This window comes from Lolium rigidum, chromosome 6 (genome assembly GCF_022539505.1).
Source record: "Lolium rigidum isolate FL_2022 chromosome 6, APGP_CSIRO_Lrig_0.1, whole genome shotgun sequence".
In the NCBI taxonomy this organism is placed as follows: domain Eukaryota; kingdom Viridiplantae; phylum Streptophyta; class Magnoliopsida; order Poales; family Poaceae; genus Lolium; species Lolium rigidum.
In genome coordinates this window covers 69,791,992-69,813,430 of record NC_061513.1, presented here as the reverse complement: position 1 = coordinate 69,813,430, position 21,439 = coordinate 69,791,992, and the positions used below count along the sequence as shown (strand labels likewise).

Genomic DNA, 21,439 nt, shown 5'->3' with positions numbered 1-21,439 from the left:
GAGGACGGAGGGGCATACCATGCTGCACAACGACTACTTCGTAGATGACGCAACACAAGCCGACAATTTTCGGTGCCGGTATAGGATGAGCAAGGGTTTGTTAACGAATATCCTCCATGGTGTTCGAGGATCTGACCCCTACTTCAAGCTGAACCACGACATTGTATATATTATTGGGTTCTCGTCTATTAATAAGTGCACCACCGCCATGAGGATGCTTGCATACGAAGCACCTATCGACACACACGATGACTACCTTCGCATGAGTGAGTCTACTGTCATTGAGTGCATGTACAAGTTTTGTCGAGATGTGGTGGGAAAGTTTTGCAAATACTACTTGAGAGGGTCAACTGAAGAAGAGACTGCAGGAATCATTGCACAAAATGATGCGAGAGGATTCCCTGGGATGCTTGAAATCATCGATTGCATGCACTAGTCATGGAAGAACTGTATGTTTTCTTGGCAAGGTATATGCAAAGGGCGTCATGGATATTGTAGTGTGGTGCTCGAAGCTCAGGTAGATTATGACTTGTGGATTTAGCATTTTTTTTCTTTGGCATGGCAGGATCACACAATAACATCAACGTGTTGCAGGGGTCTCCGGTGTCCAACAAACTAGTGAAAGGTCATGATCTACCATGCAACTATGAGATCAATGGCCACCAATATACGAAAGGCTATTATCTAGTCGATGATATATATATCCAAAATGAGCGACTTTTGTCAAAACAATCATGGCTACATCAGGTCAGAAGAATTTCCACTTTGCTTCGCGGCAGGTGCCTTGCAGGAAAGATGTCGAGCGGACATTTGGTGTACTTCAAGCTCAATTTGCTATTGTCCGGTACCCTGCTCTAAGCTGGTCTTACGACCAAATGTGAGAGGTGATGCAGTCTTGTGTGATAATGCACTACATGATCATCCAGAATGACCGCAAGAATCAGGTTAGGAGACATGTTGGTCCCTATGAGTGTGAGGGCCCTTTTGCGGAGATTGATTATGAGGTGCCTGCAGATTTGCTGATTTTCTCATCATGCATGCAGAGATCCGTGATAACAATGTTCACGAGCAACTTCAAAATGATCTCATTGAGCATATGTGGAAGGTCAAAGGATTATCAGCAAATGCCGCGGCACCTTAATCTAGCCCCATTTATTATATTTGTTTAGTTATTTTATTGTTTGTTGTATTTTAATTTGAAAATAATTTTGGCAAATATATTTATTTATATGCTATGTTTAATAAAATGATTGTGTTTACGAAAACCCTATCAAAAAAATGTTTAGGCCCGCGTCTGGGGGACGTGGCTGGAGAGCGACGTCCTCCAAACGCGGCTCGAAGAAAACGCGTCCCCCAAACGCGGCACGAAGAAAATGCGTCCCTCAAATGCTAAATCCGGCGTTGTTTGGAGATCGTTTTGGGAACACGCTTGGAGATGCTCTTAGTATCGTCCATACAATTTCCCCATAGTACAGTACGTATAAACCAAGATCTTGTAACAGAACAGCAAAAAATAATCATCTCCATCTAAGTTTTCGTTTTTCAATCACGAGAAGTCGTCGACATTCACCGCCGTCGAGTTGCCTGGGTCGGGAACACTGACATAACAATCCACGTCCGGACTGTACACGACGCTATTCACGATGGCCACATTCAGGCGCACCCTCGTGTAGAGCCTGACGTTAATGTTGAAGAAACCCTCTCCTTTCTCCCGTCCGAACGCCGCCGACGGCGCCGCAGCGACGGGGCTCTGATCGTCGAAGCTCGGCCGTATCTCCGTCCTGTTCTTCTGCTCCTGCCACATCTGCGGATAGCTGATGTACTCGAAGCGCTCTCCTGCGTAGAGCACCACGGCCTCCAGGCTTCGGTACACCACGGCGCGCTTCGGGTTCGGGTACTCAAGGCCACGGTGAGGTTGTACTGCACCTCAGCGGTGGTGCCGTTGCCGCCGGTTCCGAGGTCGAAGCGGGTGAACATCGAGGAGTCGACGTAAGCCTTGAGGTTCAGGAGCTGGAAGACGAGCGAGAGCACCAGGGCGACGACGCCGACGGCGATGAGCACAAAGGTTAGCGCGCGGAAGGCCGTGCAGAGGAGGGCGTATGGGTTGGCGACGGCGACGCACGGGAGGCGTCGCGGGGTGGGGGGATCTTTGTGAGGGATGATCGGGCCGTTGTAGCCTTGGTCGAGGTGGTCGATCTTGTGCTCTTGAGACGCCATTTCGATCGCCGAGGCACGGACTACGGGTGTTTATGGAGTCCTGGTCGAGTGCATATATGTGCTTTTGAGCCGGAAAATGCTTCACACACGACAATTTTCGTCCGATGTGTGTACGATACTCCTTCCACCAGTGCCAGTTAATTCCCCAGTTGCTAAGTCCAGCCCAAACTCAACAATACTGCCAAGCGGTTCCTGAATCTCGATCAAAAGCAATTTAGTTTATTCTTGCCACGATTGCCGATTGATCAGTTCGCCATGGAGGAAGAGAAAAATGCTACAGAGCGCTACAATGAGAATCTTAGGCATCTCCAACGGGGCGATGCAAACGGTCGCTCAAGTCCGTTTGTGTCCGACCCAGATCGAAAATGAATGCGTCTGGAACACGCTCCAGCGGGGCGACACATAGTGACTAGGTCGTCCGCAGCGAAGCAAACCCGGCGCATATTTGCGTCTGGAATTCGCGGACGCCCCAAGTGACCGCTCGCTTCTCTACCGGGCCGACCTGGCAGCGAGCCAGTATCGAGGGTATCGCTTTCGCGGTCAGCGCTTCCGCGTCTGCGCCGCAGCCTTCGCACTCAATGTCGTGGCTGCCTCTTCTGCGCGCGCACTGGCGAGCGGCGCCTGGGCTTCTGCGCCGCCTTCAATGTCATCGTTTTCCGCGTGCGGCTGCCTCTTCTACGCGCGCACTGGCGGGCGACGGCTAAGCTTTTGCGCCACCTTCAATGGCATCATTTCCCGCGCGCGACCGGCCTTAAAAGTCGACTGGCATCGTTCCTGCTATCGCCCACACCTCCACTCCACCACCACATGCCTGGCGGCTGGCGGCCGAGCTACCTCCGAGTGCTCGTCCCGCCCGTACCTACGCGCGAGCCATATAGGAGCGTCGAGATCCGGCGCATGCGGCGGGATCGATGCGGAGGTCGCGGTACCTGCCACCGGACCTCCGCTTTGATCCCGCCTACGTCGTGTGCATTTTCCAAGAATGGCAGTTGGCCATGGCGAAGGGCCGGAAGTTCGAGTACTCCGACAACATGACGCACGACGTTATCGTGAGGCTCGACGTCCTCGTCTCGGAGGTGGACCGACCGGTGCAGCCGCCGCTGCCCCGGTACGCCATCGGCATCATGCCGCCGAGCCTCACAGAGGAAGAAGCCCTACGACTGGCGCTTCAGGACTCGGCCATGCCACAGGTTCAACCGCCTCCACCTCCGCCGTACAACCCGTGGGGGCCTCCACCTCCAGCACCGGTGTGGGCTGCTCCACCTCCACCACCGGTCTGGGCTCCTCCACCTCCACCACCGCCGGCGGCACCGGCGTATGTTCCGCCGCTTCCCAACTGGCCGTGGGTGGTATCGGAGCTCGTTGTTATCGACAGCGACGATGAGAACCAGTAGGCACAGACCTTCTTAGGGTTTTTATTTTCCTTTCTTTTACTATGTAAATTATAAATTATTTTTTCATGTTATAAAAATGCAAAATTGAAAAAATACGTCGTGCTGCTAGAGCCACACCGACGCAAACGGACGCACGGTCGATTTCACGCTCTGGATGAGCCAGATATCAGAGGAGGAAGAAAGTTAGAGCTTATTTGAGATTTTTTTTAATCTTCATGGGAGAATAGACTTGGTATTTTTCTTCCATCCCCAGTAGTAGTGCGCCCAAAGCCAAATCGCTAGTCGCCCTGCCTGTGGTAAGTCCGACCGTACAGGAATCGGACGAAATTTATCGTACGTATAGCAGGACTCTTTTGAGCCTTAGCTGATTATAAGCTAGTGGAATGGTTAAAGATGCTGATGGATTTATACTTGTAGTATGGGGTTTTGATGCTGCAGGCGTTCTTGACTGATCACCAGGGACTCTGTGTTTACCGAGGCTAGGAAGGTGCGAGCAGGCAACCAACGGGGCAGTGAATCAACGGTGTCTCTTGTTGGAAAGCGCACCGGAGAAGCATAGGCAGGCCGGCGGCTCATATTGACTGGTTTTACTAGGTGACGATTTGTTTTGAGCGGTAAAGAAGGGAACTCGTTTTTGGAGAACTCATTTAGCCTCAGTTTTTTTTAGACGAAGGACAGTGAGTGAGAACATATTTGGTTCACCCGATCATCTCCTGATTTTTGAAACAATTAAAAATTGTATTTTTGTGTTTCAAGATCATAAAATGTATTAAATGAAAACGTACACATGTCCTTAATACTCGTGCGAAGTTTCGAATTTGTGATGTATTTCGAGCTATAAAAAAAAACAAGATTGTGGCTATATACATAGGGATAGAAAACTGAAATTTGTTCTTTTTGGGTTATAGTTAAAGCAACCAGTAGAAAACCGAAATAACGACTCCCTCTGGTCCATATTAATGAACTCCACTTTATCTAGATTCGTATATATCTAGTTAAGCTTTTAGACTAGATGGGTGTGTATCTAGATAAAGTTGAGTCCATTAATATGAACCGGAGGGAGTAGTTAAAGTAAGCATGAAAGGGTTAAATTCCTTTTTTTTTTTTACTACATATGTTGGTAAAGCACTTACCTAAGTTATGGAAAATTCATCAGTTATTTTAGATAATACTAAAAAAAGATAAAGTGAGATATGGAAGTGTAAAAGAAAGTAAATTCATCAGATGATACACGAGTCCCTAATTCCGAATCAAGAGATTGTTATAGAATTTTTCAATTTGAGTAAGAATCCCGTTGAAAAATGGAATTCGATTTTCAGGTGAACTTTGGAATAATATTAGGCTTAAAATATAACATATCCCCTTCCTCCCTCCCCTGAAATTTCTACAGTACCTTTGGAATGTGTATATGTATGCGCATATGTAATTTCAAATATTTTTGGAGTCCCACGAATATGTTTTCAAATCCTAGGAGCATTGGTGCTCATGTGCCAAAGGTATTTTCCGAAGTGCCGTATACAATATAAGACAACTTTATAAATAAAGCCAACATATGGTCGAGTAGGCTATACAACAATGCAGATGCAAGTTAAACAACATGCCAACAGAGACCGAACAGGTTCGGTACAAAGACAGAACAAAAATGTAACAAACTAGGCGACTAAAGACAATTTTGTCACGTGCAGGGACCTCCCGTGTATGTTTCTGTTGTGGGTATATTTCATTGGTGTACCATCGACAGTGCCTAGATCCGGCAAGCCCGGATGGCCCACAGATGGTGGTGAGGCATGTGGCCCATCGGGCGGCCCAGTTGCTGTTGATCTTAACGCAAGATGTCCGGCCCAGGAGCAGGGAGACGGATCCAACCGACATTGAGGAGGAACCCGGATCCACGGAGGCCCATTAAGGGACCCGGATCCGGTACGACGTAGATGGAAGGGCGGATCCTTGGCGTACACGGCAAGACATCGTACCATAGTTAGGAAACCTGTGTCCGGGTAGGACTCTCCATGTAAACCCTAGATCCGTGCGCCTTTATAAGCCGGATCCCGGGAGCCCTAGAGGCAGGATCTCAACTCATTGTAACATCGCGAAAGCGCCCAGATAATTCCAGACAAGCAGCAAGTAGGCCCCGTCATCGTGCGTGTGTTCCGAAGCTGGGTAAATCGCGTACCACCGTCCCGTGTGCACTCCGTCCTATGGCCCCTACTTCATCTCCCCCCGTGAGGATCCCTCCTCCGGGTACCGTCGATTAGGCAACGACGGCTGGCGCCCACCGTGGGGCTCGTGGCGTCCGGAGGCCGGAACCGGGAGGGTTCCGCCATGGGAAGCTACGACGACACCATCGCTGTGGGGTGCGTCCTCTACGCCGGAAATCTGCCGATCGTCCCTCCGGATGAGTGTTGGATTCCGGCTAGGACAAACCCCGTCAAGCTCTCCATCGTCCCAGTTGGCGGCATACACATCTTCATCGGGGAAACCGTCGATTCCGACGGAAACCCACCGGTAAGTAACGCAGACGCGACCGCCGCGAGCTGGACGCCGTCGCGAAGATCCGATCTCGAGATGCAGGAGCTTCCCAAGGAAGATTCCGCCTCGGATCTGGAATTTTCAAAGCCCACCCAATCCGCCCCTGAGCAGGAAACAACGGTGGAAGACCAATGCAAATCCGCTTGGGTCTCCCAGGTGTTAGAAAAGCAGAGGTGCCACTTCGTACACTTCTTGGCCCATACCGCCGGAACCGCCCCTCAAGAAGACAGAGCTGGTCCTGAGCAGGTAGAGGCACCGGAAAACGACGCGGATCCGGATCAGGCTGAGCCTGTCGGAGAAAGCGAAACTCCGGTTGAAGAATCGATCTTGGGCAATCTGAGCCCAATTTCGGGAGATACCCCCTCCATGGATACTGAAGAGTTCGATCGCAAGATAAGGGAATACGGATACGGTGATCAGCCTGAAGTTGAATCCGCCCAGCCTAAGCAGGTTCTCGCAACCGTAGCAGCAGCTGGGACAACCTCGGATCGAAGAGGCAACCAACCAATCCGACCCTCAGCCATCCCGCCAAGGATCTCCAATGTCACGGGAGCGACCCCGCAGGATTCTTCCTCGGAGGAACTCCCGTCACCCGAAGAGATGGTTGCACGAGCAGTTCTTAACAAACCTATAACCTCGGGCGACGCCGCAGATCCGGAGGCTCTAGAGGCCACGAGAAAGGAAATGCCGGCCACGACCAAGAAGCTCGCCAATACCGCAGCCGCAATAAGGGATGAAAGGGCAGAAGCTGCAAACTTGATGGACCACTTCGAAAGACAAGATCGCGAAATTGCTGACACACTCGAGCATGTCAAGAGCATGAGGCAAGAGTGGGAAGTAAAGATGACCTATGCGCTGGCGGAGGCCGATCGAATCGTTAGAGAAGCAATTCCGCCCGCGTAATCAATTTCGCCACGCCCGCAGAAGCAGCAACCGCTGGAAACCCCAAAGGACAACATGCTAAAAGCTGCGGAGCTATTGAAAAAGAAAGACGAAGAAGTTGATATCAACTACCTCCGCAAACTTGTCGCTTCAAAGAATGCAGCAGCAAAGCAAGGCGGATACCTCGCGCAGGTTAGAATCCAATCCGGATAACTGTGTATCTACTGCGCAGAAGGACGCTCGCGCCAATCGACATCCCGACGATGAATCACACACCGGATCCTCGGAGTGCAGAAGAAAAGCCAGGGAACACCCAAATCCTATCCCCGTGCCGTCAAAGACGCCTTCGTCAGATCCAAGAAAGGGAAAGGATGCAATGTACTCTGGACGAGACAAGTACCGCAACCCCTCTCCTCCGCCTAATGGTTACCCGCGACCCCCTCGCCGCCGTAGTCCAGCCGGAAACACCAGGCCCCCAGGGCATGGTGGGATTGTTATCCGCGACAACGTGCTGCCAAGAAACGAAACAGGGAGCGCTTGCCGGAACCTCGCCGGAACCGGAACAACGATCGTGAGCCCGAGCCCGGGAGGAGTCGGAATGAGGAGCGCGACCCGGAGCCTCGCCGGAGCCGCGACCCGGAGCCTCGCCGGAGCCGGAACGACCAGGGCAGCCAGCGCCATGGCGAAGGCAGCCACAGGAGCCGGAGCCAGCACCGGGAAGGCCGAGGAGAATCGGAAGGCGGAAGCAAGAAGTCGGATCGACCACCTCGCAGGTCTCCTCACCACCACCTAGCGGTGGCGGCGGAGGTGGAGGCGGAGGCGACGGCCGGAGATCTCGCTCTCGCTCACAATCTCCTCGCCACGGCCGCGCGACGCGCGGGAACTCCTTAACGAATACGTAACCGACTACATTGGTCCGAAGTGCTTTGGCAGGATGATTCGAGAGGAACCAAAGCCAAGGATGAACCTCAAGCTACCCGGAAACCCGAAGCATTATGATGGCACCGAAAGGCCGGATACCTGGATTGAGGATTACTATAATGCAAGAACCTTTGCCGGAGGAACCCCTAACATCGCCTGCCGCATGCTCCAGCTTGTACCTTGTAGGTCCAGCCCGGATCTGGCTCAGTGACCTCGAGAAGAACGCCATCTTTTGCTGGTTCGACCTGAAGACCGCTTTCGAGAAACACTTCAGAGGCACCTACAAAAGACCCGCCACGGCAAGCGACTCTGCAAGCCCGCATCCAGAAGAAGGGAGAAACCTCAAGACACTACCTCACACGATGGTTGGCATGCAGGAACGAGTGCGAAAACGTCGACCACACCACCGCCATGTACGCTTTCATTGGTGGACTGCAGAGGGGAGGATTGCTGAGGCATACGCTCACTCGTTTGGCTAACTCAAACAAACCGACTTTGGATAAAATGATCTCCATTGCCAGTGATCATACTACCGCCGATGATGACGCAGGCGGTGATCTCGCAGCTACAGCAATCCCCCTACATCAACAAAAGAAGAACCGTGATAACGGCAACATGCAGCAGCCCATAAGCGCAAGAACCCCGATGACCGAAGAGTGGCGGATCCGAGATGGTCGCCATGGCGTTTCAACGCGGAGGTTCAGGAGGCGGAAGAGGACACGGCCGTGGAGGCGGAGCCGGCAGGGGTCGCGCAGCATGCCACCGAGGTCACAGCTCGGCGGATCCCGCGCCCCGCAAACCTACGAGGAGTACAGAGACATGCCCTCGCCCGGCCCACTTGGACCCGGTTACGGGGAAGTCCACTCACACCAACCGCAACCGCAAGTGGGTCAATGATCTAAAGAACGACCCGGAGGCAGGATACAAGCGAGCCCGGAAGCACCGCCCACGCGGCAAGGGAGGCAAGGGCAAGAACAAGGATAAAGAGGAAGATAGTTCCGAGGCGATGGATGAGGATGATAACTCGCCGGATCCCAAGGCAGGGTCCGCAGGTAAATCCAACCCATTCGAGAAAAAGAGCGTGGGGGCTTACCACACTTTCCTCGGAACCCCAACAGTCCGCGCTGCCAAGTCAGCGACCCGGATCCTGAACGCCATAGTTCCGGCTGTGCCGCAGTATGTCAGGTGGTCGGAAGTCCCGTGCACATTTGATAGGGAGGATCACCCTGCCATTGTGCCAAAAGAATACTACGCCTTGGTTGTAAGTCCCCGCATAGACGGGTATGACTTCTCCAAGTGCCTCATGGATGGTGGAGCCAGCCTTGAACATCATGTACCTAGAGACTCTAGAGCGGATGAACCTCACCAAGGAACAGCTCAAACACAAAGAACACCTGAGTTTCATGGCGTGGTTCCGGGTAAGAAGGCGAATTCCTCGGCAGCATCACACTTCCCGTGGCTTTTGGCGATGTTCACAATTTCCGCGAAGAGAAGATCACGTTTGAAGTTGTGCCCTTCAAGAGCTCCTACCACGTCATCTTCGGCAGGCCCACCTACCACAAGTTCCACGCAAGAGCGTGCTACATCTACAACAAGCTCAAGATTCCGGGTCCTAAGAGTATGATTACCGTATCCGGAGACTACAAAAAGGCTCATGAGTGCGAGTTAGGCGAAGCCGCCTTCGCAGAGTCTGTAATATCTGGAGAAGAGCTGAAAGGCTACAGAGCCGCGGTGGATCCGACTGAAATGCAGACCACCAAGAAGCAGATCTCCGAGCACAAAAACTCCTTCAAGGCCGCGATAGAGACCAAGAAAGTCAACTTCAAGGAAGACGACGATTCTAAGCAGGTCTCAGTCGGAGCCAACATGGACCCCAAATAGGAAGACGCGCTCGTCGAGTTCCTCCGCGCTAACATGGATATCTTCGCATGGCAACCCTCTGACATGTCCGGAGTACCAAGGGAACTCGCCGAGCACTACCTCAACATAAACCCGGGGGCTAAACCGGTGAAGCAAGCTATGCGACGCTTTGGAGACAAGAAGCGCCGCGCCATAGGAATGGAGTTAGCAAAGTTACTGGAGGCAGGTTTTGTAATAGAAGTTATCCACACCGATTGGATCGCAAATCCCGTCCTTGTACCCAAAAAGAACACCGAAATACTAAGAATGTGCATCGATTACTCCGGCTTGAACAAGCATTGCCCGAAAGATCCGTTTCCCCGCCGCGCATTGACCAAGTCATTGATTCGACGGCTAGGGGCGGAACTTCGTGTTTTCTTGATGCGTATTCCGGTATCATCGGATCCGGATGAAGGAGTCCGACCAAAAGGCGACTTCATTCATTACCCCGTTTGGTACTTACTCGCTATGTTACTATGCCTTTTGGCTTGAAAAACGCAGTGCCACCTACCAACGTACGATGCAAGGCGGTGCTTGAAGGACCAAATAGGCCGGAACGTACACGCTTACGTCGACGACATCGCGGTCATGACCCGGAAAGGATCCGACTTGATCAGCGATCTCACAGAAACCTTTGAGAACCTCCGTCGGTACAAGATGATGTTGAATCCGCTGAAATGCGTCTTTGGCGTACCAGCTGGAAAACTCCTTGGCTTCATTGTCTCTAACAGGGGCATCGAAGTTAACCCGGAAAAAATCAAGGCAATTTTGTGCATAAAAAGGCCAACTTGTCTCAAAGACGTGCAACGGCTCACTGGTTGTGTCGCAAGCAATCGGCAGGTTTGTTAGCCGTCTTGGCGAGAAGGCACTTCCCTGTACAAGCTATTGAAGAAGACGGACAAGTTTGTCTGGGACGAGGCAGCGGATGCAGCTCTTCAAGGGTTGAAGGACATACTCACCTCCCCACCTATCCTAGCAGCTCCAGGAGAGTCAGAGCCTATGCTTCTTTACCTGGCAGCTACCAACAGGGTCATCAGCCTCGTCATCGTGGTGGAGCGACAGGAAGAAGGTCACGAGTACGGAGTCCAAAGGCCAGTCTATTATATTAGCGAAGTCCTTACGGAGTCCAAACAGCGCTACCCTCACTTTCAGAAGTTGGTGTACGGAGTATTCCTAGGCAGCAGGAAGTTGAGACACTACTTCCAGGAGCATCCAGTAACAGTCGTGAGCAAGGCTCCGCTGTCAACAATTCTCAACAACGCTGACGCAACAGGACGCACAGCAAAATGGGGCATTGAGTTATCCGCCTTCGACATCAACTACAAAGCCAGGACCGCGGTCAAATCCCAGGTCTTGGCAGATTTCGTTGCAGATTGGACAGAAGCTCCGGATACAAACCTGGAGCCGGAACCTGAGACATGGGTCATGCACTTCGATGGATCCAAGCAGCATCAAGGCTCGGGAGCCGCAGTCACCCCGAAGTCCCCCACCGGAGAAGAACCGCAAGATGTTCTGCAGATACACTTCGAAGCTACGAACAATATGGCGGAATACGAGGCTCTACTACACGGATTGCACATCGCCAAGGAGATAGGGATCAAGCACATTATATGTTGCGGAGATTCAGACCTGGTGGCACAGCAAGTAGCCGGAACCTGGAACGCCAGAAACTCCGTCATGGCGGCCTACAGAGACGAAGTTGACGAGATCGCAAAACATTTCCTCGGATACGAAGTCAAGTACGTCAGGCGGGATGACAACACAGCGGCAGATATGCTATCCAAGCTCGGATCCGGCAGGAAGCCAATTCCGCCTGGAATTTTCCTGGAGCATCTCCGGATACCCTCGGTGAAGGGCGCTAACCCGGAAAACCCATATGTGGCAGTATCTCCGGCTAGGGAAGTCATGGCTATCATTCCGGCTTGGACACAGCCTTTCCTGAACTACCTCATTGACCAGAAGTTGCCAGAGGACGAGGTCCTCGCGCGACAGATCATCAGACGAGCAAGATCCTACACAATTGTTGATGGACAGCTCTACAAACGAAGTGCAACAGGGGTATTTCTCAAATGCGTCTCCAATCAAGATGGCATTGAAATCCTCAGAGAGATCCATGCAAGGGACTGCGGGCATCATGCCGCCCCCAGGTCACTCATTGCAAAAGCTTTTCGGCTAGGTTTTTACCGGCTCACGACTAAAGAAGATGCCGACAAAATAGTCAAGACCCGCCGAGGTTGTCGATACTACGCTACTCAACCAAACGCTCCAGCCCAAGAGCTGAAGACCATACCTATCACCCGGCCATTTGCGGTCCGGGGGCTCGATATGGTTGGTAAGTTAAAAAGATCATCTCCCGGCGGTTTTGAATACCTTCCGGTCGCCGTTGACAAATTCAGCAAGTGGATCGAGGCAAAGCCGGTGAGGAAAGCCGATGGTGCTACGGCACTAAAATTTGTCTCGCGAGCCTCGTGATGCGATTCGGCATCCCACACAAGATAATCACGGACAATGGCACAAACTTCGAACGGGGAGAATTGAAGGATTACCGTGGAGACAAGTAGGGATTCGATCGGATCTTGCATCCGTGGCTCATCCACAATCAAATGGTCGAGGTTGAAAGGGCTAACGGCCTAATATTATCGGAATTAAACCGCGCTTGAAGAACCGCTGCGACGAGCACTGGAGCTTGGGCCGACGAGTTGGAAGCCGTTTTGTGGAGTTTACGAACTACCCCTACCGCATCAACAGTGGTTTACCCCATTTTTCCTGGTATACGGATCCGAAGCCGTGCTTCCTCCGACATCATCCACGATTCACCGCGAGTTTCCGCCTACAATGAAGAAACAAGCTGACGAGGCCGGACAGCCTATCTCGTAGACCCGATCGAGGAAGCTCGAAACTTAGCCGACCGAGCCGCTCCGCCATCTACCAGCAGAAGCTCCGACGCTATCACGGCCGTCGAGTTCGGAATCGCTCCTTCATGGCAGGAGACCCGGTCCTCCGCCTTCGACAGTGAAAGACCATAAGCTGCAATCTCCATGGGAAGGACCCTTCGTCGTTAGCAAAGTGCTTCATAACGGGTCGTACTACCTTGTTGATTTCCGTGAGCTGAAGGATAGACCTGCTAATTGGCACCGGAAACGCAAGCGTGAAGATCCGGATGACATCTACGACGAGACAGATCGCCCTTGGAACATCGCACAACTACGTCCTTTCTACACTTAGCATATTTTTTCTGAGTTACAAACTTTGTAATAGTTATACATGATCAATGAAATAAAGCTTATGGTTCACTCTCTGAGTCTTTTACCTCCTTTACTTGTTCATTTTTAGATCATGTATGTTTTCCGACTAAAACCGCAGAGCTGGATTTTTTCCGCCTAGGCGTGTATGAAAGTTGTGATTTTCAAAAAATCGTCCTTTAGGATGTAAGCTTAAGTTTTCTGATTAAGTTGTTATCTGTTGCGAACTCGTGGATTCCTAGTAGCGATTTTCGGCACCTATGCCTGGGGGCTTGTTTCCGCGGTTATGGACGGATTGCCATTGGGCTTCGTCGCCGCTGGCGAGTGTTTCCGGCTAAGGTCCTCCGGCTCGCGGAAGGTCAAGCGGGCAAGCCGGAAAAATAATAAAATCAGCACTTGCTTTCCAGCATAAAATGAAATATGCGCATAATATTAACGGATAGCAGGATAAGTGTTTCCGCCCCATGCATAGTCGTTTCGTTTCCTAGCTACTTAAGAATTTAAAGTCTTATTACAAACCCACTCTGGGGCCAAAATGATGCAACTTGTTTCATTGTCTAAACAAGTAACTCTACTCGGAGTCCTCTTCTTCGCATTCCCGGTAGGCGGAGTCGTCGCCGTCGTCGTCACTCGCATCCGGCTTCGGAGTCTTCACCGCAGCCTTCTCCGGAATGCTCGACGCTTGACCCGAGCCTTCGCCATAATACTCGGCTCACCCTCCTCCTCCTCCTCTGCATCGGAAAATCCCTTGGGCAGATCGTATTTGTTATACCAGAACGAGTGATTCACTCGCCTGACAAACAACTGCTCATAGCCCTGGGTTTCCGCAAGGATGGCACCTATGTCGGAACCTTTGGGGGCTCCGCGTGCAACATTCGCAAAGTTGAGCGAGGGGAAGTGAGCCTTGCAGGTGGCTAAGACCAGAGAGGCGACTCCGCGTGCGGAAGATTTTTGCCAGTCCTTGATGAAGTCCGGCACTTGTTCCATGAGATTGGTCATCGTATCGATGATTGTAGTTTTGGCCTTCTTCAGAGATAGAGTCTTGGCGATTCCGCGACAGGATTCAAATAACGCGTCAATGGAAATCCGCGCTTCATCGTATGCCTCCGTCCTCTTCAGGTTCGACTCTTTTGACCACTCGAAGCCAAGGCTCGCTGTGGAAGAAGGTCCAGTTTCGTTAGAGAGAGAGCATATGAGGTAGTCGGAGCAATGACACGGAAAAACGCTTACGGGAGATAAGTTTGTCGATGGCCTCCGCCTCCGCTTCTAGAACTCTGTTCTTGGCTATCACGGAAAGCACGCGGCCCTGGCTCTTCTCCGCTTTTCGTTCAGCTCCACCAGGTCGCGGGCATGCTTCTCGGAGAGCTCCTTCCTCGCCTCAGTCTACTTATTAGAGGATTCTTGGATGAAGGTTTTGAGGGACTCGTTCTCCGCCTCAAGCACCTTGACCTTGGCGGAAAGCTCATCAAACGAGGAGTGCTTGGCAGTTTCTTCTGAAGGCGGAAAGTTGCACATATCAAGCATCATGAACAGTTATATTAGTATACGAAATCAACTCGGATCTCATACTACGGAGGCGGGTCTCAAGAACCTGGATAGCATTCTTGCTGTTCTCCGCGATCTGACGCAGCCCTTCGATCTCTGTGATTTGCTCCAACACATGGATGCGGAGATCCTCGTGCAATTTCCGCGTCGTCTGAGAAGCAGAGAGGAGTTAGCCGGATATTTCAAATCTGGGGGGCTGGCGAAGAATCCAAATTCTTGAATGAATAAAAATTTTAAATCTCCGCCTAAGGTACATCTTGAGAAAGCATCGGCTAACACATGTTACACGGAAATGTCTGGCCCAATGCTTGGGGGCTAGTATTACCTCGCCGCACTTCTTTGTGCTTGGCGAAAAACTCTTTCGGATCGTTCTCCAGGACGGTGAGCTCTTGCATCTCCTCATCCGACTTCCCCGGACCTTATTCAGCATGGCGGAAACTTCGGTGTGGCGCTCGGCGAGTGTAAGTTTTTGAAGAGACTGGGTCGATCGAGGATCCACCCGGATCGCATTGGAGGCTTGAACGAGCTTCACCTTCTCCTCATATTCTTCCTCGGTGGGCCCCGCGAAAGCGGCGCTTGGTTGATCTTGAGGAGGGGCAGACGAGGAGGCACCCTTGGCGGAATCTCCAAGGTCTGCGGGATCTTCCGGAAGATTTTCAAGGTCGATGATGTCCTTGGGATCCAGCTTTGAAGCAGATGAAGCTTTGGGTGGGATCTCCACTTCTGGAGTAACAGGAACTGAAGCCGGAGACGGCTTGACCTTCTTCTTCAAGATCTTTGGAGCCTTGGGGGGCTGGCTTCCGGAGCTTCAGTAAAAGGAAAAAAGCATAAACAACTAAGGAATTACTCGTGAAACTAGAACTTGGATCCGTGTTGCCCGTGGTGGGAACCCGGAGAAGAGTTCCGAGTTCACTTTCTTCGAGCGCCTCAAGCTAATGCAGTGTTGAAAACTTAGACAAAAAGTTTGAATGCGAAGAAAAGCAATGGACTAAAAAGTCGAGACGACGTACCGCGGTTCCGGAACCATTCGTGTGAATGTCCTTGTTGCACACGTGAACATGAAGTTCACGCGGAACCTTGATGAGGAGTCGGATCCTCTTGTCGATGGCGTCGGCGGAAAGATTGTATTTTGTGGCGCGCATGGGGTCGTCGCGCCCGGAGTACTGGAACATCAGCCGGTCCCTGTGTTGGAGCGGCTGGATCCGCTTGGTGAACCAGGAAAGGGTCAAGTCCTTCCCTGACAGCCCCTCCTCCGTGAGCTTGCAGATCCGCCTGACGGTGCGAGTGAGCTGGGGCGACTCGGAGAGGTGGGGGCAGTGCGTCCATGTCGGAAGCTCGGTGGCGAGGCAGTTCTTGAACGGCGGCAGCCTCCTTGTGCTCGCCGGGTCGGAAACGTCCTTCAGATAGAAGAAGCCTCCGGACCAGTACCGCGCGGATTCGTGGCGGTCGGTGTGGGGGTAGACGCGGCCCGGGCGAATCATGAAGGTGATGGATCTGCATGTTGCGAGCTCGACGGAGTTCCGGATTCTCTCCTTCTTGACGGTGAAGTAGTATTGAAACAGAGGAAGCTCGGGAGTTACCCGGAGATGGCCCTCGCACAGGGTGACGTGATTGCTGATCGCAAGCACGCTGTTTGGAGAGATGTTGTGGGGTCGGAGCCCGTAGACCTTCGTGGATCTCCGGGAAGAAGTCCGAAGGCGGAAACGAAAACCCCGCTCCACCAGTGCCTACGTCAGCACCATCTCATTGTCCTCCGGAGCTGGGGCTAGTTCATTAGGGACTGACCTCCAGCTTCCGGGTTGCAGGAAGCCCTCCGTCTCGAGGTTCGTCAGCTCCATCTGGGTGGTGGTGCAAGGCCACCATTTTCCCCTGGCTTCAGCATCTCGTTGGCGAGCCTTTGATTTTTTGGCAGCGGCCTCTTCCGCCTTGTGCTCCGCCTGATTCTCCCTCGGAGGCCTTTTCCGGGTTAGCGGAAGTCCCTTCGGTTTCCTTGCCGGAATTCTTTGAAGGACCCAGCTTAACTCGGAGCGAAAGGTGGAGGGGCGGAGGAGATTGGGGTGGCCATGATCGGTTCGGAGGCTCGGAGGCGTAGTCGTTGAAGACATCCGAAGAAAAGATGAATGGCGGAAAACGTTCTTTAGTCGGATCCAACGTCGTCTTCCCTAAGTTCATCCCTACCAACTACGGCGCGAGAGCAAAGCTCGAAGACTTACCGTAATGGCGTTTGCGGCGGTCGGAGTCGCCGGCGACGAGGTTTCCGCGCGGTGGCTCGCTGATGTTAAGAACAGGATGAACACGACGCGGCGGCGAAGTAACTCCGGTGATGTTCCGGTGAGATTCCGGCACGGCGGAGAGGGAGCTCGCGGCGGCGCTCGGTAGAGAGGTGAGAAGGGGGGTGATGACGCGTAAAGCACACGCTCGTTGGGAACCCCAAGTGGAAGGTGTGATGCGTACGGCGGCAAGTTTCCCTCGGTAAGAAACCAAGGTTTATCGAACCAGTAGGAGTCAAGAAGCACGTTGAAGGTTGATGGCGGCGGGATGTAGTGCGGCGCAACACCAGGGATTCCGGCGCCAACTTGGAACCTGCACAACACAACCAAAGTACTTTGCCCCAATGAAACAGAGTGAGGTTGTCAATCTCACCGGCTTGTCTGTAACAAAGGATTAACCGTATTGTGTGGAAGATGATTGTTTGCGAGAAAACAAGTAGAACAAGTATTGCAGAGATTGTATTTCAGGAAAGAGAATTGGACCGGGGTCCACAGCTCACTAGAGGTGTCTCTCCCATAAGACAAACAAGCATGTTGGGTGAACAAATTATAGTTGGGCAATTGACAAATAAAGAGAGCATGACCATGCACATACATATCATGATGAGTATAGTGAGATTTAATTGGGCATTACGACAAAGTACATAGACCGCCATCCAACATGCATCTATGCCTAAAAAGTCCACCTTCAGTGTTATCATCCGAACCCCTCCGGTATTAAGTTGCTAACAACGAGACAATTGCATTAAGTATTGCGCGTAATGTAACTAGTGACTACATCCTTGAACATAGCACCAATGTTTTATCCCTAGTGGCAACAAGCACATCCGTAACCTTAGTGGTTCTTGTCACTCCTCCTGTATTCACTGGAGACATGAACCCACTATCGAGCATAAATACTCCCTCTTGGAGTTACTAGCATCAACTTGGCCAGAGCATCTACTAATAACGGAGAGCATGCAAGATCATAAACAACACATAGACATAACTTTGATAATCAACATAACAAGTATTCTCTATTCATCGGATCCCAACAAACGCAACATATAGAATTACAGATAGATGATCTTGATCATGTTAGGCAGCTCACAAGATCCGACAATGATAGCACAATGGGGAGAAGACAACCATCTATCTACTGCTATGGACCCATAGTCCAGGGGTAGACTACTCACACATCACTCCGGAGGCGACCATGGCGGCGTAGAGTCCTCCGGGAGATGATTCCCCTCTCCGGCAGGGTGCCGGAGGCGATCTCCTGGATCCCCCGTGATGGGATCGGCGTTGGCGGTGTCTCTGGAAGGTTTTTCGTATCGTGGCTCTCGCGATCGGGGGTTTCGTCACGGAGGCTTTAAGTAGGCGGAAGGGTAGGTCAAGAGGCGGCGCGAGGGGCCCAGACCATAGGGCCGCGCGGCCAGTAGCAGGGGCCGCGCCGCCCTATGCTCTGGCTGCCTCGTGGCCCCTCTTCGTTTCGTCTTCGGACTTTTGGAAGCTTCGTGGAAAAATAGGCCCCGGGCGTTGATTTCGTCCAATTCCGAGAATATTTCCTTACTAGGATTTCTGAAACCAAAAACAGCAGAAAACAAGAATCGGCACTTCGGCATCTTGTTAATAGGTTAGTTCCGTAAAATGCACGAATATGACATAAAGTGTGCATAAAACATGTAGATAACATCAATAATGTGGCATGGAACATAAGAAATTATCGATACGTCGGAGACGTATCAGCATCCCCAAGCTTAGTTCTGCTCGTCCCGAGCAGGTAAAACGATAACACGGATAATTTCCGGAGTGACATGCCATCATAATCTTGATCATACTATTTGTAAAGCATATGTAGTGAATGCAGCGATCAAAACAATGTATATGACATGAGTAAACAAGTGAATCATAAAGCAAAGACTTTTCATGAATATCACTTCAAGACAAGCATCAATAAGTCTTGCATAAGAGTTAACTCATAAAGCAATAATTCAAAGTAAAGGCATTGAAGCAACACAAAGGAAGATTAAGTTTCAGCGGTTGCTTTCAACTTGTAACATGTATATCTCATGGATATTGTCAACATAGAGTAATATAATAAGTGCAATAAGCAAGTATGTAGGAATCAATGCACAGCTCACACAAGTGTTTGCTTCTTGAGGTGGAGAGAAATAGGTGAACCGACTCAACATTGAAAGTAAAAGAATGGTCCTCCATAGAGGAAAAGCATCGATTGCTATATTTGTGCTAGAGCTTTGATTTTGAAAACATGAAACAATTTTGTCAACGGTAGTAATAAAGCATATGCATCATGTAAATTATATCTTATAAGTTGCAAGCCTCATGCATAGTGTACTAATAGTGCCCGCACCTTGTCCTAATTAGCTTGGACTACCTGGATTATCACCGCAATACATATGCTTTAACCAAGTATCACAAAGGGGTACCTCTATGCCGCCTGTACAAAGGTCTAAGGAGAAAGCTCGCATTTGGATTTCTCGCTTTTGATTATTCTCAACTTAGACATCCATACCGGGACAACATAGACAACAAATAATGGACTCCTCTTTTAATGCTTTAAGCATTCAACAATAATTAATTCTTTTCTCATTAGAGATTTGAGGATGTTTGTCCAAAACTGAAACTTCCACCATGGATCATGGCTTTAGTTAGCGGCCCAATGTTCTTCTCTAACAATATGCATGCTCAAACCATTCAACTCAGTGTAGATCGCCCTTACTTCGTACAAGACGAACATGCATAGCAACTCACATGAAATTCAACAATGAAAAGTTGATGGCGTCCCCAAGTAAACATGGTTATCGCACAACAAGCAACTTAATAAGAGATAAAGTGCATAATTACATATTCAATACCACAAAAGTTTTTAAGCTATTTGTCCCATGAGCTATATATTGCAAAGGTGAATGATGGAATTTTAAAGGTAGCACTCAAGCAATTTACTTTGGAATGGCGGAAAATACCATGTAGTAGGTAGGTATGGTGGACACAAATGGCATAGTGGTTGGCTCAAGTATTTTGGATGCATGAGAAGTATTCCCTCTCGATACAAGGTTTAGGCTAGCAAGGCTTATTTGAAACAAACACAAGGATGAACCGGTGCAGCAAAACTCACATAAAAGACATATTGAAAACATTATAAGACTCTACACCGTCTTCCTTGTTGTTCAAACTCAATACTAGAAATTATCTAGACCTTAGAGAAACCAAATATGCAAACCAAATTTTAGCATGCTCTATGTATTTCTTCATTAATGGGTGCAAAGCATATGATGCAAGAGCTTAATCATGAGCACAACAATTGCCAAGTATCATATTACCCAAGACATTAATAGCAATTACTACATGTATCATTTTCCAATTCCAACCATATAACAATTTAACGAAGGAGAAACTTCGCCATGAATACTATGAGTAGAAACCAAGGACATACTTGTCCATATGCTACAGCGGAGCGTGTCTCTCTCCCATAAAGTGAATGCTAGGATCCATTTTATTCAAACAAAACAAAAACAAAAACAAACCGACGCTCCAAGAAAAAGCACATAAGATGTGATGGAATAAAAATATAGTTTCGGGGAGCAACTCTGATAATGTTGTCGATGAAGAAGGGGATGCCTTGGGCATCCCCAAGCTTAGACGCTTGAGTCTTCTTAATATATGCAGGGGTGAACCACCGGGGCATCCCCAAGCTTAGAGTTTTCACTCTCCTTGATCATGTTGCATCATACTCCTCTCTTGATCATTGAAAACTTCCTCCACACCAAACTCGAAACAACTCATTAGAGGGTTAGTGCACAATAAAAATTAACATATTCAGAGGTGACACAATCATTCTTAACACTTCTGGACATTGCATAATGCTACTGGACATTAGTGGATCAAAGAAATTCATCCAACATAGCAAAAGAGGCAATGCGAAATAAAAGGCAGAATCTGTCAAAACAGAACAGTTCGTATTGACGAATTTTAAAATGGCACCAGACTTGCTCAAATGAAAATGCTCAAATTGAATGAAAGTTGCGTACATATCTGAGGATCATGCACGTAAATTGGCTTAATTTTCTGAGCTACCTACAGGGAGGTGGACCCAGATTCGTGACAGCAAAGAAATCTGGAACTGCGCAGTAATCCAAATCTAGTACTTACTTTTCTATCAACGGCTTAACTTGGCACAACAAAACACAAAACTAAGATAAGGAGAGGTTGCTACAGTAGTAAACAACTTCCAAGACACAAAATAAAAACAAAGTACTGTAGGTAAAAACATGGGTTGTCTCCCATAAGCGCTTTTCTTTAACGCCTTTCAGCTAGGCGCAGAAAGTGTGTATCAAGTATTATCAAGAGATGAAGTGTCAACATCATAATTTGTTCTCATAATAGAATCAAAAGGTACCTTCATTCTCTTTCTAGGGAAGTGTTCCATACCTTTCTTGAGAGGAAATTGATATTTTATACTACCTTCCTTCATATCAATAATAGCACCAACAGTTCAAGAAAAGGTCTTCCCAATATAATGGGACAAGATGCATTGCAT

General features: G+C 50.0%; 1 pseudogene; it reads right to left on the bottom strand.

Moving 5' to 3' along the window:
• Positions 1–1,546: 1,546 nt before the first annotated feature.
• LOC124662769 lies at positions 1,547–2,217 on the bottom strand (annotated as a pseudogene).
• Positions 2,218–21,439: the final 19,222 nt, after the last annotated feature.